At 39.6% G+C, this 25797-nt stretch overlaps 1 protein-coding gene across 1 annotated transcript in view; it reads left to right on the plus strand.

The window, feature by feature from the left end:
• The first annotated feature begins 2336 nt into the window (after positions 1 to 2336).
• Positions 2337 to 25797, plus strand: part of DLGAP1 (DLG associated protein 1) — a 423051-nt gene continuing 399590 nt past the window's right edge. The window contains exon 1 of the mRNA XM_086740672.1: positions 2337 to 2577. The gene's annotated coding sequence lies outside the window, so the exon portion shown is untranslated. The remainder of the gene's footprint in view (positions 2578 to 25797) is intronic.

A 25797-nucleotide genomic window follows, 5' to 3' on the forward strand; every position in this document is an offset into this window, starting at 1 on the left:
AAGACTTTCCTCCCCTACCCTTTTGGCCCAGACAGACTTAAACCAGGCAAAGGAGCATTCAGAAAAATTGATTAAATGGTTCAGATTCACAATAGGCAGCACAAGTTAAAAAAAAAAGGAACAAAATCTCCACGCTGGGTTTTATTTTGAGGTCGGATAATTCTATGCAAAATTGTCCCCTCTTTCCTTCTTACTCTTCAGTCTTCAAAGGAAATTTGGTCTACTTCATTTTCTAGAATTTTATATGAAGCCTAAAAATATGTTATCTGTTTTCATGACTATCTAGTTCTACTAACCAATGTAATCAACCCATTTGGTATAAATATTTTCATAGAACTATCACACATAACACAACTAAATCTGCTTTATGACTTCGCAGGCCTACGGAGGGCAGGCTAAATCTTCCCATAATTACATAGGAAAGATTACATAAATTCTACTATGAGGTCTTCACAGACCATCATATTTTAAGCAACAGATTATGCCAGATTTGAAACTAGCTTGAAAATACAGTTCAAGATGACAAGTCAAAAATTCTTGCTAAGAAATAAACTAATACACTGCATAGGATACTGCTGTATGTATAAATACAAAACAAACAAACAAAAAAACAACGAACTCTGTACTTACTTACCGGAGTTAGCTCAGATTCAGCTTCTGTGTTTCAGTTAAAGAACTAAAAGGGCATGTGTATCTTTATTTTATACAAACAAACAAACAAATCATAGGGCTTTGGGGTGCAATTTGGTTTTTTTTTAACGATGTCGTACTGACTTGATTTATACAACTCAGTAGCAACAAATTTGGTCTTTTTTTATTTTATTGCCAGACTTCTGGGAAGTCTCAAAATATTTTTTATTGCGAACGGCTAAATCTTAACAAGATGGACACTCTTTTCAGTGATTTCTACAACTAAAAAAAAAAGCCCATCAAATATTTTTTAAAAGATTAACCAACTTTTTTTCCCCAATTGCTTGATAGCTTGCTAATTAATGTAATTATCAGTCATCCAAATTTCCCAGCCTACCTAGCCTGTAGATGTCACCTACATTTGTAATTAAAAATGTCAACAACACTTCTTCCTTTCCTCCTTCTTTTACCTCTGAGACATTAGGTCTACATTGTTCACTACAAAGAAACAGAAAATCAGTATAAACAGTACACCTGATATCCCCACCATAATTTTTTTTCATACTTGTCTTTTAATCAACTTTTTTTTTCTACTACTGAGATTAACTTTTAGTTTGTGCAAAGAGTAAAACACCAAGGGCATTTCTCACAAACTCGTCCTGCTTTGGGGCTTAGAGAAATCACATCTTGAAACTTGCTGGTGTGACCTGCTAGTAAATTTAGGACTGTAAGAATAATTTGCTCATTCTGTTTTAGCTCTTCCATGAATCATATGTCAAAATCTCATTTCTATGCATCTATGTGGCTATGTATCCAAAAGACGGATAGAATATTTACTGTTTAGCAAACGATTGATTTGAGCTTGAGACCACTGTTCAGATACCTTTTAGGAGGTCATAGACCGTGGCTGAAACTTGAGTGTACCTGCCTGGACACGCGAGTACAGGCTGTCTGCACCGCCGCCGGGGCTGGCACAGCCTTTCACCGCGTTCTCAGTTCCAATACTCGCAAACGCGTATATATATGTGTGTGTGTATATATATATGTATTTATAGCGCTATCTGCAGCTCTCACAGACGCCCCGCCCGCACCCCACGCGGGCCCCTGCGCACCATCTCGACCCACAGCCCCCACGTGGGGACCAGGGGCGACCTGCATACTTGGGGGGTGGGTGGGGAGGCGCGCCTGTCACGCCCTTGCCCCAGCCTGCAGCAGCATCCCCGGGCAAACGCCGCGTCCCCCCGCTCCTAGCCCCGCCACGCTGCGGGCAGCCCCCTCCGCTCCCCGGCTCCGCAGCCCCGACCCCCGCGGAGGCCGCTCGGCACGGCGGCCGCATCCCCGCGGGTGGCACTTTTTGGGCAGAAACGCCTATGATTTGCGTTTTGTTTTTTTTTTTTTCTTTTGCCAGCTGCTTCTCGCCAGGCTGAGGCAGCCCCCAGAGGGGTCGTTCCCGAGGGCGCGTCCTTGGGAGCGGGAGGGGAAGAAGGGAAGGGCGGGCGTGTGGGGCCGGGGCTGCGGGGCTGCACACCGCCGGCTTGCGGTGCCCGGCCGCCCGCGGAGCGAGCGGCTCCTCCGGTGGTTAGGCTGAAGAGCGCTGGGCTCCTCCTCCTCCTCTCCCCCCTCCCCAGCAGTGCACAGCCAGGCGTGTGACTGACTACTCTCCCCCACCGTCCGTTTTTTTTTTTTTTTTTTTTTTTATTCTCTCCATGGGTACACACACCGAGATACGCACATGACAGTACTTCGGTGTAAGAGCCAGGAGGGCTGTGCTTCCACTCCGGGCACGCACACGCACACGCATGCTGCTGCTCCTGGAAGTCGTTCTACACGGGGATTAGCAGCCGCCTCTCGCTCTCTGTATTTCTCTGTCTCTTCCTCCTCCTCCTTCCCTTCCCTTTCTCCTTCTCTCCCTCGAATCCTCGACTGACGGACGGCGGGCGGACCAAGGTAAATGCGTGCGTGCTGTTTGCCGACACGGGTGGCGGGGCGGCGGGGGGGTGGGGGTGTTTTGGCAGCGTGCTGGGCAGCCAGCCGGCCCTCCCGCCGCTCCTCGCATTGGGGGGGAACCGGGTTTCGGGGAGGTTTGGCTTCCCCAGCTGCTCCCTCCTTCCGCACACACACACCCGGTCTCTGAGGCAGGGGTGTTCCCGCTGTGGTGCTCCCGGCAGTTGCCGCCGTGCGGGAGTGTTTCGGGGGAGGTTTCGCGGGGTGAAGGTTGCTGTTAATTGCTGCGTGCGTGGCGGAGAGGGAGCTTTTCTCTTCGGCAGGGAAACCTGTGCGTTATTCATCAGGGCTGGAGAGTGGCAACGGGAGGACCAGCCCCCCGCCCGCCCGCATCGTTTGCTGCATCATTCAAATGAGTAATTTCAGGCTGGCCTTGCGTTGCGGGGCTTTTATCCCCGCGGCTGTTTTGGCAGCCACCGAGGATCGCGATCCTCCGCCCGAGGATCGCCCCCGGCCCCGCACCCACCCGCTCCCCGCACCGGCGGGGCGCAGATCCCTGTCCTGCCGCCCTCCGCTCCCTCCCCCACCTCCCGCCACCAGTTGTCTCCTGTTGTTCGGGCCGAGTTTGTCCCGCGTCCCTCCTCGGCCGGACCAGAGAAGCAGGGTGAATTTTTGCCTCCCTCCACCCCGCGCCCCAACCCCTCCTCAGCAAAGCCCGCGTGATGCGGGGATCCCGTGGAACCGAGGGGAGGTCCCGCACCCCACGGGCTCGCCCAGACCCCGACCCGCACCTTTCATTCCCCGGAGGCGCAGCCACCCCCTCGGTGTCCGGCGAGGTCCCTTATGTAATTACGCCTTATTTTTTTTTTTTTTTTCCCCTCCTTCTTCTCGCTGCTGTTACTAAACCCGGTTCAGGATGCCGACAAGAAAACTGTTAACAGCGTGCTTGCTTCTCCGGGAGGCTGATGATTTTGTTTGATCTTGGAGAAAATTTATTGAGTAATGAATATTTAACAGGGAGCGTTTTGGTTTCTCACATGATTGATTTTTGGATAATCGGGTTTCGTTCATGTTGTTTTCTACACCTGTCGGAGATACGTAAATATACTGTTAAAGACAGGTAGTTAAAAAAGAAAATGGTGAGAAACGTGGTGGACAGCATATGTAGTTAGTTATTTAAAAAAAAAAAAAAGTAGTTGTTTAACCTTATGGCCCACTTACGAATAAAAGGTAGGTGTGCTTGTAGGCATGGGGTATGCTCAGCCAGTTGTGCTGGATTGTATTTCAGTGTTAATACACCTTTAAAGAGGCAACACTAATTTCTGCTTTACGTGGGTCCGGTGTCTACATTTAAGGTATTTCCCCTTGCTTAAAAGATGTTGCGAGTTTGATCAGTGATTCACTTTTTGACTTTGGGATCCAAAAGGGTCCCAAAGTCCAAGGGATATGTATTTAAAGATAAATTTACTGCCGATAGTAATGATCACAGGAAAACTAGGAATTTTTAATGGCAACAGCACAGTTCCTTCTTGTTTTCTGTATAGCTTACTGGTCTGTCCTATACTGTGTATTTCAGAACTATTACAATTAGATAGTGTAAATTAATGAAGACATATGGCAGCAAAATACGTTGTTTATTAGAAAGGTAATCAAGTAGTTTGAAAATAAAGGGTACAATAGTGCTCCACTATGTATATATCCTCCTGAATTAAAGTTTTGTTTTGTTGGGTTTTTTTTTTTCCCCACGCTGAAGCTGTGTATGTTAAATATACTTGTTTAATTCAAGACTCATTCTGATCTCTCTCTTGTGGGATTAACGCTTGCAAGCGTATCGATGTAATCTGTTTGTGTTAGACTTTGCAACGTTGTCCTTCCTGTAGAGGTGGGGCAGCTCAGCGCAGCCCTGGCTAGCCGCCGTGCCACCTGGAAATACAAGAAGAACTGCATGAATAATTAATGAAATAGTATAATAAATAAAGGCAATCTTGTAGCAAGGAACAGTAGTAAGTAGCCTCCACACATTTTTTTGTTGTTGTTGTAATTTTCACTCTGGTCTCATAGCATCCAGTAACTCAAGTTTTCACCCAAATTGTAATAGACAGGTGCAATACCCTCAGACTGGCATTGCCGTTTTAAGAAGCTAGAGCTCAAGGCACTTTAACAGGAGATAGTTTATTCAGCCCTTAATTTCTGTAACCACACTTAATTTTTACAGCCTCTGTGGTATTACCTCTCAAGATTTAAGAAGGCTATTTTTGTCAGGGGTACGTCATTAATACTTCTCATCTTATGCCAAATTTTGCACTTGTGCACAAAGCTCTTCCAAAGGAGCCTGAAAAGGGAATCTCCATGGTAACAAGAGAGAAAGGATTCTCTCCCTCACCGTAGGTCAAGACCAGATGCCTACCCGTTCCTTAACTTGTAGCAGCGTTCATTGGCACTGTCTTCTTTGTGTTATTTTGTCTGCTGGGATGTGCTTTTACCATTGTCTCAGGCTTCCAGAGAGCTGCTCCCGAGAATGATGCTGCACTGGGTGAGCACAGCCTCTGTGGCTCTCCTCACTCTCATCCTCCCTTCCACTTGCATTGTATTTCAGGATTTCTGTACCTCTATGATTTGACCATCGGATTTCAGGAAATAACTTGTTTTCCCTATCAGGTTTTTGATTTGAAGACCTGTCTTGGCTCTAACTATGTGTGAGACCTGACAGAACCTTACTCCTTAGTCCATTTCAGACAGAAAGGTGGACATCTCCTTTCTCTCTTTCTCTTTTATTTCTCTGTACTCTTTTTGGACAGTTTCCCCATGGCATCCCAGAGATTTTGGAGCAGTAAAAGCAGTTCACCTCTTCTAAACAGGGAGCAGGGCTTTATTTTATTTTTTGAGTATGTGATATGTGATACCAGGATTACTGTTTGGAGATGTTAATGATAAAAAGAATTTCTTTTGCCCTGACTTTATCATCACAGAGCAGTAATATGGAGCACTGCTTCCCAGGGTAATTGTTGTTTTGGTTTGTATGCCTAGACTGTGTCTCCATTCAAGCTAAGATGAAGTGAACACTTTTTGTTCCCGATGGTCCTGTAATCAGATACTTAAAACTTTCACTGAGGAATATAACGCCTTTTCTGTTCCCCTGTTCCTTTCTGTATTCAGTTTTTGCAGCAAAGATCTCATGAGAGGATACCAAATGGCTTTTAAAATGGCTCCCTTAGGCTGCTGGTGCATCAGGTCTCTCTGGGCATATTTCCAGTCCTTTTGCCTTTCCCTGTGACATAGCTTGGGATAATTTGAAAACATCTGCTAGAGCAACCATCTTAATATAAGGCAGCAGTCATCATTTGTCACCAAACAATATGTCATTTGTGACTCTGTAATTGGAAGACAGATGCTAATGCTGACTTTGGCCTTCTTAACTTGCCTTGTTGGCAGATTGTCTGTACAAACACTTCATAGTGCTTTGAAATCACGCAGTGTATTTCTACCTTTCTGTATCTCTATGTTTGTGAAAGAATTGCCTGTGTCATTTGAAAATCTGCTCAAGAAACCATAATGATAGCAGCTAGTACGTTCGTAATCTGCCTTGCCAAGTGAGCTTGGCTTTATGCACATCTTCAGTGTCTTCTGCTAAATGAGAACCATTGTTGAAGAGCTGCCTGTGAAACTTTGCCTTTAACCTTTGTATTTGAGAAATTCCTGTTCTCTTTCCACATGATGCCCTGTCCCTGAATTAGCAGCATTTCAGTGGATGTTCCTCATCCTAGTTGTTTCCCTCCTATTGTACCATCACCTTTAACTAACTGAAGAGGTTCTTCATCTTCTGATTTTTCCTACTAAAGGAACTGGGGATTTGAGAAATCGGCTTCTAGCTGTGTGAAGGAAATGTACACTTCTAGATATCTAGATCCAAGTTTCCAACCTCAGTGGCTGTGCTTCAGATGACAAAAGTGTGTGGCATCAACTCATAACCAAAGATCTCAGTAGTTACAGACCATGTCTTCTATATAGAAGGTGCTCTTTTTAAGCTTCGTGGGCTGATTTTCTATGTGAGTTGCAGTAACTTGAGTTGACTTGCTACAGCTTACAGGTTTCAGCTTCTTAATACCTTGATGTGCTAATGTGGTGCCTGTGGTGAATGTAGTCAAGGATTCCCTTTTCTCTTTTTTTGGGGGGAGGGAGAAGGAGATAAGGGGATGAGGATCCCAAAATTTGTTTTTCTAAGAATTGTGTGTGGAAGTCAATTTCATGTTCTAGATATTCGTCTTCTTACTGAAGATAATTCAAGGGGCATGCAGGTAGGATGGTAGCTGAGTTACCTTTTCAAATGAAAGGGAATGTTTTTTTCCAGCCAGTTTCCAGAGTGTGACTTCTGTTGCTGACTCTAATACACTTTCTTCACACGTATCTGTTTAGTTTTGCAGATGGAATAGGATAATATATCTGTCTGATTGGAAGTCAGTAATAGATGATCATTAGCAGTCTCACCTTCATCATGGTGACTTAGCTTTAGCGGTGTGCATCCAACATTCAAAGTCAATATTGAGAGTTAATCTCTCACTACTGTCCTGTATTTTTCTTTTATCTTGTCATCAGAAAAAGAAAAAAAAAAGAGAAATGGATATTAAACTCAGTTTTCTGTGTTTTGATAGTGGTGTCAGCAGTATCTATTCATGCATAACTAGACAACTCCCAGCATGTAGTTGCCTTTGTCCAGCAGAAGTATTGAGAATCAGCATGCTTGATGGACATGTGGTGTCTCACAGATGTCCAATGTACACAAGAATCAGCATGTTCTTTCCACTCTGCAGCTGAAAGAATTTCAGACTCCTTGCAGTATACCATTCATGTAGGGTGAGCTTGGCTTAGGGGACTGTAGGAGAATGCAGCTTCTGTATTTGTGGCACTGGAACTACATTGGTGCAAATGTTTTGGAAGGATATCAAAGGAGATTACTTGTTCTCTTCAGTTAGTGTCTTCTGGCTATCCATTCATCAGATGTAATGCTCAGGCATGGTTTGGTCGTTTAAAGTTGTTAACAGATCTGCAGCTGCTTTACCTCCATAATTTTGTGGGGCTTTTTTTTTGTGACTGTCTTTTAGAACATCACTATAATCCATTATCAGATCCCATTTTGTAAGAACATAACATAGGAGATCATCCACCTAATAGGTTCATCCTTCTAACAGATCTTTTCTTTGCAGAGACGTGCTTGCTGTCAAATTTTTATACAGTTTTGTATGTATTTTTTATGAATATCCAAATGTAGTTTTTTAATGTGGCAAGGGGGTGGCAAAATAGAATAAAATTGGGGGGGGGAATCACAGCAGCAAGAAATAAAAGAGATCGAATTACTAGGATTCATTTGAATTTATTGTTATTTTTTACAAGTTAAGTTTTGCAAGCATCATAATGTCAAAACAGTCTAGTCTAAAAATGGATATTGATTCTGTAATTCTGTTCACAGAAGAACTTTGCAACCATAAAATGTATTATTTGGGGAGATTATTCAAATAATTTTCTGAGGAAAATCATCACAAATACCTAAGTGTAGGTGACCGTTCTAGATGTATTGATATATAGAACTCATAATAAATATGCTCATCGTGTATGTCATTTAACACCAACAGTGAAATCATGCTAGAAATTACTAGATTAGTGGTGCTTTGTAAAATAAGGTATGTATATCACTGTATGAAATGAAAGGCTTTAGAAAAGATACAATGTCTATTTGGGAAGCACTGTAACTTTTAGTGAAAAAGACTTAATTTCTTAAGAAATGTAATATGGATATCAACTTGATAAAATAAACTCAAGAGGAATTATAAACTGAAGAAGAAACCTTTTTTTATTACATGTTTGGATCTTGTTCTTCCTTGTAAAAAGGGCCAATGCAGAATTTTTTTCTAAAAGGAAAAAAGAAAAAAAAAAGGGGCTTATATTGCACTTGGGTGAAGCTACTGAATGGTATTCAGGTGGCTGTCCTCTTCTCTTAGAAAGTAATATTTATGGTCTTTAATTACTGAGATACTACAAACTTATCACATGAAAGTTACGGTTACCTCTTCTACTTTGGGTTTGCTGGTTTGGATTTTTTTCATTAGTTTATAAAAGCTACTTCAAAGACAATATTCTTTGTAGAGCCATTACAATACCCGTGTAATGTCCTTTACAGAATTGAAGTGGCATGGTAGTTGAAGAGCATTTATTTCACACTCACCAGTGTGAGTTGATTTTTATATGTATGAATTGTACAAATGATAATTTTTCTTTTTTTTTTTTTTTTCCAAACCTGCAAATCTATGTGGAATTTTTTTTTTTTTCGTACCATGATGGTGTGTTCTGACTTGCAGAATACTTGTATTGTATTTTACATCTCTATAGCTAATGCATGATATAAATTTACCCACTGGGAATCCTCATGCTGTATTTCACAGAGAGAGTTGTAGAGCAGAATTATATATGAACAAAGGTATTTATGCATGAAAAGGATCATTTGTTTGCTCTGTCATATGCTAATAATTTCTCAGTCAAGGAGCAAAACCAACAGCTGAAGCCTGTGAGACCACTTGTGCATCACAAATATTCTAATGAATGCAATAAAAAGGACATTACTATTCCATACGTATGATTAAGTTCCTCAATACTGTCTGTCTTCAAATAAAATGCATGTTAAGAAAAAGGGATTTTTTTTACAAATCAGGATGAGGGCAGATAAGTAGGAAAAAAAAGGAATCCTAATTTGCAAATTTCTAAAACCCAATTTTAATAATTATCAGATTATGGTAGATTTAGACAAAAGGTGAGGAAATGCCATTCCCATTTTTATAAATTCATGTGAAAAAAGCCTTGCATAGTTAGCAATGAGATTGTAAATACAGAAAGAGAAAAGCTAAACACAAGGAAGTTCTATGGTATTCAAGTACTTTGGTCATTTACAAAGCAGATGTTACATAAGGCACTTCTAAAATCAGCGCAGCGTGCTGCAAAATAATTAATGTCTTGTGCTAAATTACCTTCCAGAGGACATTTCTGACAGAGCCGAGTCAAAATATGAGAGTATACTGAAGTTCTTGACCTGATCCTTTGCTCTTTATTCTGACTGGCATTTTGAACATGAACTGCAGGAGTAGATTGCCTGCCCTGTAAAAAGTCCTAGGAGGTTTTTAATGTTGAACACCAATTGGTCAAGGCCATATTAGAGGCATTTTTTTCATGAGAAGAAATGCTGAAATGCAGTAGCAGCACTGTGTGTTACACTTGTAGAACCCTTCTGCAGACGAAAATACTGAGAGATTACACAAGGCTCACAGCATTTCTGCAGGACCTACAATAAATGAATTGCATCACGTTTCTTTATTCTAAATTTCTGGTGCTTCCACAGCCACACACAGCAGGCGACAGTGAGAGAAAGCTGAAGGTTCACCAAAGCTGAAGGTTCACCTTGGTGCCCATTTCAGTTTCTTTTGGAAGTAAAAGGAAGAATTTTACATACAATGAGAACAAAATTGGGGACTTCAGTTCTTCTTCTTTGTTTGTTTGTTTTTTATACAGAACTGAGATAATTAATTAATTTATTGTGGATTAATGAATTAATTATTTGATAAGTCCACCAGATCTAGCTTAGCCTTTTTGGCTTCCTTCGCCCTACAGGGCCTTAGCACACAGAGTCCTCGCAGCTGATGTAGCCCTTGGTTTGAACAGTTGCTGAACAAAGCAGCGTCCTGGTTTCCAGCATTTGGGTTTGGTTTGGTTTTTTACTGCTTTGTATTGAAAAATGAACACAATGTTGACTCCAATATTATGTGTACGTGAGAGCCTTGTGTTATTGTAAAATATAAATTAATTCAGATGTATCTGTTGATTTTGCTGTAACATTTAGTCTAACTTTAAACTGCTTCTGTACTCATCTTTCCTTCCGTATCCAGTTCATGGCAGCTGCTGCCTGTGTTAGCAATATACTAGATAAATGTGGAGTACCTCTTCAGGCTTACATATGCTTTGAATTTAGGTTCAAGTCAGGATTGATCTTTTGATGGGGATTTTTTTTTTACTCAGCCATAGAGAGAATAAAAGTGAGAGAGTGAGTTCCCTTTAAACTTCCTTGTTCTTGATGTTAATCTCTCTCTACGCTTTGGTGTTGTAGAGGAGGCTAAAGAGAAGCTGAGATTAGCTGTTCAGGCACACAGGACATTTTAAAGTGTTTTTCTTGGCTTTCTAGTGGAAGCAATGAGGACCACGAGGAGGAACCGTGAATTCCTTTCTGGAAGGTTATGAAAGCAGCGAGCGCAGAACTCACTTGCGCCTCAGGGCTGAAACTGCCACTTCAGTCATAGCCATCGGGTGGCCTTGAGAACAGGAATTTGTAGACCTGCGAGCTCAAATAAGTAGTGGGCTCCACAAATCCTAGGTCAGGCCTACGGCGTGCATGCACATGGTGGACCCGACTAGTCACAAGCCCACTTCCCAAGAATAGTTCACTCAGTGGGTGTATTACTAGACATATGAAAACATATGCTGTGTTTTCAGCATAGTCATGGTGACTGTCCGGAATTTTTGGATATCAGCAGCACAGTTACACTGCACTCATATTTTTTTATTGTAGTAAGCACCTCTTACCTATGGTAAAGGAAACAGTGGTTTTAAAGAGTTTGATCTAGGCAGATGTGTGTTCTCTACAGATTGTAAATAGTATGTTATTTAGTATACCATGATGTATGGCTGAATAAATAAATAAAAGGTTACTATAATAGAGCTGTACCATAAAATCTAATATGATAGAGCTTTTTCCACCACTAGCAGAGCTCAGTACTTTATTACTACAATTTGATATCATGGATATGATTCATTCTCTTTTAGTGGATACAAATTGCTTTACATTTGATAGATAGTTATTACTCAAAGCCGAATGTATACTTGGTATGATACTGAGGTGCTTGAAATTTTACAGAATAAGATATATTTATTTGTATGTATTTGGGGGGATAAAAGTAAATCTTTCAGCACATAGTATTGAAACAATCATCAGCCAACATTTAATTCAGCAATCAAGAGAACAGTTCTTGATCCAGTTCAATTTCAATGGCAAATCATCCTGGAGCCAAACTGGGCCTTCCTGATGTTAAATGCTGAAGCTTGTGTGTAAACCCAATGCTCAGTCACTTTCCAGTTTGTTCACCTGTAATATGATTTTTTTCTAAGGTAAGCTGCCTCCTGTGTGTTTTGTGGAAGGCAGAGTTAAGCCTCAGTATTAGAAAGAAAATGTTTAAGTACATTGCTCAGTATGTGCACTGCACATCTTATCTGTTTAAAATAGATAAATAAAGAAAAAAAATTAATTTTGCTTCCCCCTTTGAATTTGCAGATTAGTCATGGATTGTTGCCCACAATTTTATGGAACCTAATGATGTAGTCCTTTCTTAATAGATTCCATTATTATCTTTACAATATACCAGCTAAAGTAAGTAAATTAATTCAGTGGAGTCTCTAGAGCTAAGTTTGTGTATGTGCTGGAAAATTAAGTGTGGTAAATGTAGTATTAATGGTTATTTTTTTAAGAATTTTTTTATAGTATGTATGGAGATATTTCAAGAAGTAGGATTAATTTTGTTGTATTTATTGCTAGGTCAAACACTTCTTGAAAGTAGGATGGAATTACTCTTGCTTTATCTAATAACTACTTTTAACAAATGTGAAATTAAACTAAAGATATACTGAAGAAAATAATCTGTTAAAAAATACACAGAACCATGTATTTTATCAAAATAGACCAGGTCTTGTTCCTTTCTGTGTGCCAGCTGGATAACATTAACAGGAAGCAGAAATGTATTTGCCGTAAAGTTTATCTCAGTCAATGCAAAATGCAGACAACTGGGTTTGTGACTGCTGTGTTTACAGGGAGGTTAGTGGGGTGAAAGCAGGAATGGATTTGACTTAATGCTACATTCAAGTAGGTATAAATGTAAATACATAATAATATTTGTTTAATATTTGTTACATAATTACCTTTTTTAGGTTCTAGTATTTAGAGATTTTTAAATTTTGCCTCATCTCAGACTTTTTTTTTGTGGAAGAGAGAGGTAGAAGTTTATCATTTGTATAGTGGAATATATGACAACTGTAGAGAAAATAAAAGAAAAAAAAATTAAGTTCACCAATTCCAACAGCTTTGATAGCCAATTAAGGAATGAATTTGAATTTTAGGACCTTCATCGTTAGTGTATATGACATTAAGCCTCAGAATAGTCTGTGGGTAAAACAAGAGCAGAATGTGTGGAAGAAGTGCAGTGAATATCCCAACTGGCAAATCATTTGTGTAGTTCTGGCCACAGTAACAAAGGAGATGTGTTCCTTGTTTCCTCAGTGACTAATACAATATTGCCATCCTTCCTGTGGTAAAAACATGGTCACTATTTATTTGGTAGGATGTTGTTATCAAGGTAATGAATTTGAAATGATTCTGTGTTTAGGAAGAGAGTTCATACAAAAATGATTGTTTTGAACAACAGAAAATCACATCAAACTGAAGTAGTACAGGTAATTTCTGAGTTTACTTTGCCAGCTTAGTGTAGTTTGAATGAATTCCATAATGTAAAATAATGAAGGTGTATAACCAAGGACAAAGATGAAACACTTTAAAGTGATGTTTTCAGAGTTTTAAATATTTAGACTTTTATTTATGATACCAGTTCCAAATAAATTTCCTGTTTTAGAGGTGATAAATAGACCTTTCCTATACTTTCAGATCACGTCTGATAATATAAGTGAAAATAACATAGTAATTTGGAATGATAAATAAAAAATTTGCAGTGCTAAACAAAGCATAACACTCTTCATATTCCCTAAATAATTATCTGATAGATGAAATCAAGACAGATTAAAATATGCTCATAGTTCTAAATTATAATTAATTTTCTATTACCTTTTGTCAACAGTCTGAATTTCAATTTATTTATATTAACTTTACCAAGTATCCTGTAAGGTCAAACAGTACTATAAGTTTTTTAATGATAGGGTGGTATCTTTTGTGCTTGTCAGAATTCAAGGAAAGCCTGGATGATGCTCTTAGTCATATGGTTTAGTTTTAGGTAGTCATGTGAGGAGCAGGGAGTTGCAATCAATACTTATGGGTGCCTTCCAACTTGAGATATTTTGTGATGTTAGATTGGGTAAAATCAGAACACCCTTTGAAATAAATAGCAGAAGTTATGACTTAAATGGGTCCAGATTTCAACATTTTTGGCAAGGTATGTAAAAAGAAGCATGTCTGTAAGCCAGCATAGCCTGGTGGAGCCTCTAAAGTGTACACATACAGTTTTTATTACTACAAGAATGGCTTATGGTTTAGGTTAGCTAGGATAATCCATAGGAGCCTGATCTGATAGACTTCCCGTGGAGTACTGCGTCCAGCTCTGGAGCCTCCAACATAAGAAGGACATGGACCAGTTGGAATGAGTCCAGAGGAGGCCACGAAGATGATCAGGGGGCTAGAACACCTCTCCTATGAGGACAGGCTGAGAGTTGGGGCTGTTCAGCCTGGAGAAGAGAAGGCCCAAGGGAGACCTTATAGCAGTCTTCCAATACCTAAAGGGGGCCTACAGGAAAGACAGGGAGGGAGTCTTCAGGAGGGCCTGTTGCGATAGGATGAGGGGTAATGGCTTTAAAATAGAGGGAGGTAGATTCAGACTAGACATCAGGAAGAAATTTTTTACACTGAGGGTGGTGGAACACTGGAACAGGTTGCCCAGAGAGGTGGTGGATGCCCCATCCCTGGAAACATCCAAGGCCAGGTTGGACGGGGCTCTGAGCAACCTGATCTGGTTGAAGATGTCCCTGCTTCTTGCAGGGGGTTTGGACTAGATGGCCTTTAAAGGTGTCTTCCAACCCAAACCATTCTATGATTCTATGACACTTGTTGAAATCTGTGGCTCACACTGTGAATGTAATGTCTGTCTTTGCCTTAAGCAGGCACAAAAAGCAGACTTTTTTTTTTTTTTAATGGAACCTATTGGGTTATTAGCACTTGAAAATATTATTTCCTAAATGCTTTTATTTTGCATGTGAATTGTTTGAAAGGCATACTGCTACCTGGTCTCCTTTGTACTTGGTTAATATTTGTGGGTTTCTTGACATTGTATGTGCACAAAAAAAAAGACGCTTTTGAAGGGACAAAAAAAGTTAAACAGGTTCAAAAGTGTGTGTGTGCCCATGGGTAACTGAAATGCCCGTTCAAGCTTGACTTTGTACATATAGATAGATATTCCAGGTTTCTTTCAAAGGAAAAGTTAATCCCCCCCAGTAAACCTGCACATAGACTAGGTATTATCTTTGGCTCGTGTTAGATACATGTTTAGTACTTAACAGAGGTAGTGCACAAGATCATCTAAGCTGACTTGAATTTTACCCGCAGAGAGTGGAACTGGAGGTTAAGCTAAACGCTGGAAGATTGAGACACTATTTCTCCCATTAAGGATTTATAGTAATTAAGACTGTCAAATTCATCTGTGTGTCAATACAGTTCTAGAGGTGAAAAGTCAGACTGCCTTTCAAGACAAATTTTTCTAATTAGAGTAATGAAAGGATGATTAATATTCCATTAGTAATATATGGTAATTCTACACTGATGGGTTGTCACTTTCAACCAGGTACAGAATAAGATCACAGATGCATTTTTATGTTATGTTTGTCAGCTTTGGTTCCCATCAACTGTCAGCTTTATGCAGATGCACACTTTAATATTTCTGAAATATATTTTGTCCATATGCCTCTTAAATGGTGCTATACACCTCCTTTGTAGGTCAATGCTATGTCTTGCTCTGTTTAAGATTTCATCAGGATTTTACACTTTGACCTTCACTAGGTTGCACTTGCAGGGAGTAACTTTACTATTCAGGAAATATAATGCATGGGGAAAATCCTGATTTACTAACGGTGAATAAATACAAATCAGGAAATACAGTAACTTCATAGAACAACAGTGGAAAATGTACATCTTTTCACTGTAATGGTCTCTTCCAACCCTAACTATTCTATGATTCTATGACTTTTGGGGGTTAAAACCATTTCCTTAGAGTAAGAGGTGTTGTAGAGATGTGTGCAATTGATACTCAAAATCCCTGGGTTACTGTAATACATCTCCCTGAAGGTGATGATTGCATTCAGCTTAATTCTATGATTTGAGAGCTTGTGGTGCTTTCCTGTGAACCTCATGGTCTCTACCTTCTAGAGCAGTTCTGGAACTCGCTGTTAACTGTGAACATCCTGGTTTGTGAGGCATGTTAAGAGTGAGGGGAAAAAAAGTTTTAAGGATTGCATGCTACAAATTGCGTAGTGGAATCCTGGAGCATTCATGTCTGACCAGACTCTTTTTTTCCCCTTGCATTGTTTCCTATTCACACTAGCTCATAAGACCGTTTTTTTTTTTTTGTATTTAACCTTCACATATGGTGGAAACCATGTGTCGCTGAACAAGAATGAAGTTTTCTTTCACAGCTGAAGAACAGAAACCTAATTGATGCTGGCATACATGTTTATGTGGGCCATGTGTTAATTACCTATGGTTGCAAAGGGAAATGGATGTGTACCAGTTGTCTGTGTGCATGCTGTGGTGTGTCCAGGAACAAGTTCAGTATTTGAGTGTCTAATTCATTCTGCACTGAATTCAATGGTTTGTGGTTGCTTGGTTTTTTTTCCCCCAAATCCTAACCTTGGAACATTTTTAGAGTATTAAGTGTTGTGCTTTTAAACAGAACAAATTATTCCTTTTCTGTTCAGTAGTCTCGTATAGGTACACCAAGAAGTTAAGAATTGTAGTGCAAAGCTGTCTGCCTGCCTCTTGGAATAGCGAAGGGACAACTAGCAGTGGAGGACTGTTACCCTTTCTGTGTCCAGCTGCAAATCTGAGAGAAAAGCTTTGCAATTAGCTTTTGTAAATCATAGCTGACAGCAGAGGAGGGTTTTGAGACTTTGATTTCCTGGGCTCCGCTCCAAGTTCTGGCATGAAATACACTTCAGTGACCCTGTATCTCCCTGCCCATGTCTCATCTGTCTCCCCCAGCCTGACTACTCTGTCTCCTCATCTTGACTCATGTTCCTTCTGCACCCACCACGCTTCTTTCTCCCTTTTGCCTGCGTTAACGGTGGATGCTCCCCTCTGCCTGCTTTTCACACTTTCCGTAAAGCGTGGGTGGGGGATAGAAGGCACTAGAAACAGAGTCTCTTTTAATCTCATGTTTGGCATCCATGACACTGTGTCCTGCTGAACAGCAATACGCAAGGGCAGCAAGGCTCTTGCTGACCTGCAGACTGAGGCGTGTTCAGGGGCTGATGCTGGGGGAGCATATTCTGTGTGAATGGAGTAAAAAGAGAAGTTTCCTTACAGCTTCTAACGTAGTCCTGTTGGGTGAGATGAAATGGCAATTTTTCTGAGGCTACCTTTTGATGATTTTTGTAGCTTTGAAGCCAGAATAATCCTGTTGCCCTGTTTTTAAGAATAGGAGTGGTAGCTTTTCAGTGAGATATTTTTAAGAATTTAACTTAAGCAAAACATTTCTTTTAAACTCATATTGTCAGAAGTATCTCAGCTGCTCTTCTCAAAAATTTTAAGAACTCTGAACAACTTGGGCATTTTCACATTTTATTTGTAACTCAGATTATTTCACATTTTTTTTTGAACGAAATCAGTGGAATAATTAAATCAGACCTAAGGTCTAGGCTACCTGTGACAGCGTCTGGGACTGAAGAGATGCAGGCAGTTGCTGTTTAAGGTGAATTTCCTGTTGGCAGGAGAGATCGGTTTAACAGGAGCCCCTTGGTAGGGTATCCTGCCTGATGGCATGACGCAGGGCTGTGCAGAGTGTCTCTGCCACTCCCCTGGAGCTGCTGTCAAGGACGGCCTGCAGCATCCGTACCTCAGGAGTGAATGGTCCTCTCCTCTCAGGGAGCTCGAATGAAGAGCTACTACAGAACACGTACTTTGATGGATGCAGCAGGAGGAGGAACTCGTCCAGTGAAGAGCAAAAATTTTCAGGTTATTGCTAACAGGAGTTGCCCGGATTTCTGCTATGAGAATTTCTTATGGTAGTGAACTAGGAGACTGAGATCCTAATACAAAAGCAATTAGAATTGCTTTGGGACAAGATCCCATAGCTGTTTTGAAAAGGGCTCTTTGTCAGAAAGACTAAGATGACCTGAGAAATCAACTGATGTGCTCAGTTACATGTCCCAGTAAGGATTCCTGACAACAGAGAAGATGTTACTTTAGACGTGATATGTACAACATGTACTGCATGAGGTACCGGGAGGAAATTGCACTAGATATTTCCACACTGTCAAGAGTACACTGACCTGGTGACAAGAAGCATTTGTAAGCCAAGAGAAGATTCAGTGAGTGGATTTTCTCCTTAAAAAAAAGAGGATAGATGTTACTAAATACTGCTATTTCTTGGTGGGATTGAATTGAAGAGACTGTAATAGTGCCTAAAATGGTAAAGAAGCAATAAAACTGCTTCCAGGTGCTGTGATATATGCTAGACTTGAATATGGTGAAGGCATTCATCATGGCGTGATACATTACTTCCAGTTTTTGGGTTTTGATGCGGAAGGATAATGTTTTTGTTTTAATTCCTACTAAAACTGTAGTACTCTTAAAAATAGTGCTATCTTGAGGTTGTAGCAGTAGCTTCATCTCCTGATAAACTTCCCCATTTTCTAGTTTAAAACTTCTTTTGTAATATATAGTTAATTCTCAGTATTTTTGTCCTAATAAATATGTACTTGTAATCTGCTTGAAATTACTTTAAAGAATTTAAAGTTCTCCTTTTTCTTTAGTGATTGTTAGCAGCTGAACTACTTTGTTAACTTGGTTTTATCAGATCTTTGCTCCTTAATGCAATGAAATCAAACATAACATCAGCTTCTTTGTATAGAGTGAGTAATAATATATGGAGATTGTTTTCACCCAAACAGAATGTAAATTCTTTTTTGTTTTAACTTCTGGTTTTCCATTAGAATTCTTTGTACAAAAATGATGTATGTTGCTCACGTTTTAGAGGTCTCTTGATAGACAGTACAGTTTATTCTGTTGCTAATAATAAACTCTCTTTTCCTTCCCATCTGCACTATAAAAATGTTATTAATCTTCAGTATCACCAAATCATGTTCACAATTAAAATACTGTTTTAATGGTCTTTGTATTTAGCGTCTGAGATAATACTAGTGCTATCTGTAAGATGATATTTCCCATGTTCTCAGTTAAATATAGCTCTGTAACCGCGTATGTTGTGTGGGGAAAACTGTTTGTGCTTAAGGGTATTTTTTAATGCTTATCTTTATTATGCATTAGTACCGCATCTTAAAGAAAATGGCTTAAGAAAGAATGCTCCTGCTCAGCTGACCATTCAGGAAGTACTGCTGTCCCTCAGAGAGAAGACTAAATTAGGTCTTTTTGTTTAGGCTTTACTTACATTTCTGTTTTCTGTAGTACAGGAGAGGATATATATATTTTGCTCCTCTGGCAAACAACCCATTAAATGCCCCGATACTATTGAAATAGATATTCCAAAGAAGAACAAGTTCCTGTCCAGTTAATTACAGCTTTGTAATGTGTCATTTATTTAGGTGTCTTACTGTAGCTTCTTGTTTTCTACAGAGCTCAGAGGTTACCTCTTAATTTGTCTATTTTTATTAACTGTGGGTGTGGCACTAGCTCACCGTTGCAACAGAGGGAAATCAGTACTCTTTGTTTTCCTTGATGTTAAAAATGTTGCATTAATAAGCTCATATTTTAACAGTATTATTTGGCTGTGAACCACTTTTATAGAGGATTAAACTATACTCTTGCTGAGAATAAATGGATTTTATGCTTCAGCAATTAATATAAATTGATGTAGTTTGACAGACTCTAACATGGGTTTCAAACAGACCCAGATCAAGTACCTCTGTGATCATTTTGGTGGTTTCTTTGTGGCATTGAAACTATTGCTCCTTCATAATCACATCTTGTTAAGGACCACAAATAAGTTAACAGCAATCATTTTATATCAAAATAAACTTTAAATCTTTAATACTCCCATCTCTCTCATGTACTTACGGGAGACTTTTGCAAAAATATTGGGTGAAAATTTTTGCATATTAAACAACTGCATGGAAGTGATGACCTATTTTCAGATCCTTTTTAAACAAATTATAAGTTGGGAAAAATGCATTTTAACTAGTGTAGAAAAATGGTTTATTACAGTTTATCAGTACAGTAGCTGTATAATGATAAGGCTTGAGGAAGACTTCAGAGATTTTCTGGAATTCCATGGATCCCAATTTGTCTGCCATTTGAAGTGATTATATAGAATCATAGAATAGTTAGAGTTGGAAGGGACCTTCAAAGGTCATCTAGTCCAACCCCCCTGCAAGGAGCAGGGACATCCCCGACTAGATCAGGTTGCTCAGAGCCTCATCCAGCCTGGCCTTGAACGTTTCCAGGGATGGGGCTTCCACCACCTCTCTGGGCAATCTGTTCCAGTCTTCTACAACCCTCATTGTAAAAATTTTTTTCGTAATATCCAATCTAAATCTACCCCCCTCTATTTTAAAACCATTACCCCTCGTCCTATCACAACAGGCCCTACTGAACAGCCTTTCCCCATCTTTCTTGTAGCCCCCTCCCCGGAGCCTCCTCTTCTCCAGGCTGAACAACCCCAACTCTCTCAGCCTGTCCTCATAGGAAAGGTGCTCCAGCCCTCTTATTATCTTCGCAGCCCTCCTCTGGACCCTCTCCAACTGGTCCATGTCCTTCTTATGTTGGGAGCTCCAGAACTGGACACAGTACTCCAGGTGGGGTCTCACCAGGGCAGAGTAGAGGGGGAGAATCACCTCCCTCGACCTGCTGGCTACGCTTCTCTTGATGCAACCCAGGATGCGGTTGGCCTTCTGGGCTGCAAGGGTGCATTGCCTGCTCATGTTGAGCTTCTCATCCACCAGCACTCCCAAGTGCTTCTCCTCAGGGCTGCTCTCAATCCATTCTCCGCCCAGCCTGTATCTGTGCCTGGGATTGCCACGACCCAGGTGCAGGACCTTGCAGTTGGCCTGGTTGGACTTCATGAGGTTGGCACGGGCCCACCTCTCCAGCCTGTCAAGGTCCCTCTGGATGGCATCCCTCCCCTCCAGCATGTCAACGGCACCACACAACTTGGTGTCATCAGCAAACTTGCTGGGGGTGCACTCTATCTTGCGTTTGTTCCTGTAGACTTTTTTTCCAGCAATGCTTCAGGAGGAATGATGGCTTGGCATTTATATCTACTGTGTGCAGATTCACACCAAGAAAATACCTTGTTTTTTCTCTACAAATGTATGTTATCAAACATGTGACAGTACTCTTTCTTATATAAAGCATTTGACTGTTGGAAATTATTTTTATGTTGTTGATTTTCGCATTTGATGACTTTTGCACTTGGTAACATAGATTTGTGTTGTCGGCTGTGACCTAGATTAAAGCACACCAGAACAAGATCACTTTCATTGCAGGCCACTATGGCCAGAGGATGCTGCATTGGGAGCAGTGTATTTCGTAGCCAAAAGCTCATTAGTTCTCTCCTTTCTCTCACTCCAAGTGTGAAGAATTTGATTTCTTATACCCCTGAGGTGTGGTCCTGAAAGTTTTTCTCCTCAAAGTTAGCAAGAGGAATTCAGTTTGTCTTGTGAATTAGTGGAAGAAATGTCAGAATGGGAGCTAGTCTCAGATACACTGCTCATTTGGGAAAGCAGAGCTGGGCTCAGACTGCGCACTGAAATACAAATAGGTAATGATTTTAAAATAAGCACAATATTATGTGACTCAGTAAGTAACTTGGTGCCTTTTATCTGATTTTAGTGACCCTCTAAATTCACTCCTTATTAGACTAGCTGAAATTTTATAATGAACAAAATGAAGTATACAAATTTTGTAACTTCGATTTATGTTGTGAATTTGCATGTGTGTACCTAAATAAAAGTTACAAAATTTGTATACAGATAGACACATCCTGTTTCAATATCTGCAGACCTGTGTCTGGATATTTTGGGGTTATGTTGGATCATAAAACTAAATTGAGTTTTCATGCAACTCCCATGTATTTCTGTGGTGGTGCTCAGGGATAACATAGCTAGTAAGTCCATCTCCATTTTATAAATGGGAGGAGGCAAGAAAGGAGGCCTGATTCTGCTTTCTTTGGTACTTTGCAAGTCTGTAAATTTTATCTGTTTTTAGTTAATATTCATGTTATTATAGTGTCACCTCTGAAGGCTAATCATTATTGGTATCTTCTTGTAGAAAACTATTAATTCATCATACCCTTTATTATCACTACCCTGTGAAGTTATAATTGAGTAAAAAAACCAAAATCCAACAAATTATGTGATAGGTATGCATTTATATACTTGACCAAAAGACAGAATGTTTTTTTGCATAATCATGTATTTAATAATCAATGTATATTAAACAGCACTCCCTGAACCTTATTTTCTTGGCTTATTTAGGCTACTGTTTAGAATATATTTTATCTTTCTGAAAACCTTGCTGAATACACTGTACAGGTGGTTTCATGTATGTAAATAATCCTTTTCAGGGTGGTCATTTACATACCACCCTGCATAGCCTCTATGGAGGCTAGCAAGACTGTCATCTAAATATTGTCTTCCTCTCTGCTGCATAGATGTCCTACAGGTAAGAGATACAAGGAAAGTTGTGTAGTTCTTTGATTAGTATAAGACAAGGTCATCGGTGACCTCCTTCCAGGCTGGGACTTTGAGGTGAAAGAACAACTTTATTTCCTCATATCACTTCGGTAGGAGCCAGTCTTGTGTTACACAAAACCCCACAGAATTTCTGTCCGATAAGGGTTCCCAAAGATTAATTACGTTCACGTAAGATTCTTCTGTATTTCGTACTTTTACATCTGTGTTCCTTAATGAATACTAGGTGATGTCTTCTTAGATGAATTCTGTATATACCAGTAGCCCGCAGTAGTCTTATAAAGATCAGATTATTGTAAGGTTGGTGAAGTTTGGCTTCAGTCCTCACATAACTACCAGAATTTGGCCTAATATGTTTTTGTGCTAAAGAAACTGCTTCCCAAAGGTCTTTGTGAGCTGCTGAACCAGAAATCTCCACTCTGTTTTGGGTGCTAATCACTTTGGGTACTAATCACATGCATCAAATCTACTTTGCTGTTTACTTAAAGCAGAAGTAAACCATGTTGCTTAGTAAAACATAAAGGCAAGATAGTGAATGTAAAGTGCACCATCACTGCTACTTGTGGCAAAAGCTTCATTTTCTGCAAATCTGGCTCTTCGTCTGGGCGTTACAAAAATTTTCATAAACCACATCTCAGATCTGCCTCTCTGGGAACTGCAGATTTCTCAAAGTAGATTCGGAGTTTGGGGACAGCTATTTCAATCTATTCTGCCATGTTAGAGCTATCTTAAAGACTCTTATGGCCAGCTGGTAAATTTTACCTGGAGTTTGTTAATGAAGTCCTGAAATCTTAGTGAACCGCCCAGGAATGTGGACTTGAATATATATGTGTGATGAGACTGGATATAGCATGGGTTCAGGGAAACCTATTATCGTCTTCTGAGAAGCTAAACAAGATGGAGTCATGTGCAGATCTGATCTCATTAGTTAACATTGTTCCTGATCTCAGTATTGTTGACCTCTGAAGAGATCTAAAATTAAATTAAATTAATTGTCGTGTGAATTCCTAAGCCATGTTTATGCTAGATTTTTACTTTCTTGGTAATATTCCTAGCTAATACTATAAATGGCAAAGAATATCTACTAAAACGGAGCAAATGGCTTAATATTTTATAATACATCAACATCTGGTGGCTAGAGTTGGTAGCTACTTAGCAGTAGTCTATATTTTTGGGAGGATTGTTTTTATATCAGCAAATACTTGTTTTGAAGAGGAAAATAGCTAGAACAGTATTTTAGGGTTTTTTTAAAGTCTAATATAGAATCATGGGATCATTTAGGTTGGAAAAGACCCTTGAGATCATAGAGTCCAACCATAAACATAACAATGCCAAGTCCACTATATTTCATGTTGTAATGTTTTGTATTCCAGATATATTAAGTAGTTTGTGACTGACCATAGTAACTTCACTGAAGGATCTGATCGTGCAGATCTACAAGGTTTTTTTTAAGAAATAAATAACTGGTTTAGTAACTACTTAATTGAATGTATATGTAAGGAAAGGGAGAGAAAGTAAGAAAAATACAATTTGTACAAAATACAAATTGCCATTGTGAAATTTTTGCTTTAAGATCTTTGCATACCAGTATATCTTAAAATAAAAGAAAAATCCAAAGAAGCTGTGTCTAAAGTATATCCTACTGTAATAGATGGTCCTAACTTTTATTTCCTGATTACAATTCCCTTTTCCTGCTTGGGTTTATTGCCTAACCTCTTTTATCTAATTTTTCTTTTCTGAATAACTTAAAAATATTAATCTAATGTTTATGTTTTAAGTTAATATCTCTCTTTGAGGAGGAAGATACGGGTTTTATGTTTGTTGTTTTGTTTTGTTTCCTTGTTTTACTGATCTGTTTTACTGTTTTACCGATCTTGTTTGTGGGGGTTTTTTTTTGTGTGTTTGTTTTACTGATCTTTTACTGTTTTTACTGTTTTACTGATCTTGTTTCACTGACCTGGAGTACTGTGTCCATTTCTGGAGCCCCCAACATAAGAAGGACATGGACCAGTTGGAGAGGGTCCAGAGGAGGCCACAAAGATGATAAGAGGACTGGAGCACCTCTCCTATGAGGACAGGCTGAGAGAGTTGGGGATATTCAGCGGCTCCTGGGAGACCTTATAGCAGCCTTCCAGTACCTGAAGGGGGCCTACAGGAAAGACAGGGAGAGACTGTTCAGTAGGGCCTGTTGTGATAGGACTAGGAGTAATGATTTTAAAATAGAGGGGGGTAGTTTTAGGCTAGATATTAGGAAAAAATTTTTTACACTGAGGGTTGTAGAACACAGGTTGCCCAGAGAGGAGGTGGATGCCCCATCCCTGGAAACGTCCAAGGCCAGGTTGGCTGAGGCTCTGAGCAACCTGATCCGGTTGGAGATGTCCCTGCTCCTTGCAGGGGACCTCCTTGAAGGGTCCCTTCCAACCCTAACTATTCTATGATTCTATCTGTGATCTTATATTTCCTATTAATAGAAAGTGCTTTGACAAGTAGCAATAGATAATTCTTTAATTATATTCTTTTTAAGGGAAACAGTGCAGCCTTGAAAAGTTGCTTTAGCAATCATTTCTTTCATGGAGGAGGCAATAATGATATGCCAATTTCTAAAGTATCTGGACTCCTCTTTTTCCTATGTTTAATTTCATTTAAGACATGTTTCTTACATCTATTAATATGGGTCAGTAATAACTAGCACTCTGTTCATGTGCCCTTGAAAATGTTAATAGTTTGTGGGTATACTGCTGCACCATATAAAGCCTCTTCAGAGTCTTGGATCTGTGTTTATTTTGAAGGTACCAAGGAGATATCGTTATTGAAGAAACAATTAGAATATGGATAAATGACGTTGGGTGGTCATGTGTGCTTTATTTAAGGTGGAAGAAAAAAAAAACATTTTAGGAGATGCTGAAGCGCATTTCTGATTTTTTTATTATTATTATAGAGTTAATCATGTCAATAACTGCTTTTAATTGTCTGTGCCGTAAGACCTGCTAATAACAGAAATTCTGCTAGATATCACATCTGTAGTCTTTTATACGGCTAAATTTTCTTTTAACTCATGGCAATAATATGCAATATCTTCATTAAACCTACTGGAAGCTCCTTAAAAAGAAAATTATTAATTAATCATGCCTTAGAATTGCAAGAAGGAGCACCATAGGTAAAAAGATGCTGTTGAATCAAAATTCTTTTGGGAAAGATGATAAAAGAAATGGCATTGATTGGTGAAAAGAGACCTACCTGGATACTCCAGAGACAGGATTCAATGTGGATAGAGATTCCTGTAGTGTTATGAGCAAAGATAAAACTCACTCACAGAAATTCAGAGGTGGAGATAGGGGAACAAACACTATTATCAATGTGACAGCCTTAAATGCTTTGCTCTATAGTTGGCAAGTTGTGATTACTAGAGAAATTAATTTTATTTTTAAAAGAGTTGTAAAAACCACCTTGAATTGAGTGCTCACAAGCTGATTCATTTTGGCTTAAATAGAAGCATAAATGAAA

The sequence above is a fragment of the Chlamydotis macqueenii genome, chromosome 2 (assembly GCF_036417535.1).
Source record: "Chlamydotis macqueenii isolate bChlMac1 chromosome 2, bChlMac1.mat, whole genome shotgun sequence".
Taxonomy (NCBI): domain Eukaryota; kingdom Metazoa; phylum Chordata; class Aves; order Otidiformes; family Otididae; genus Chlamydotis; species Chlamydotis macqueenii.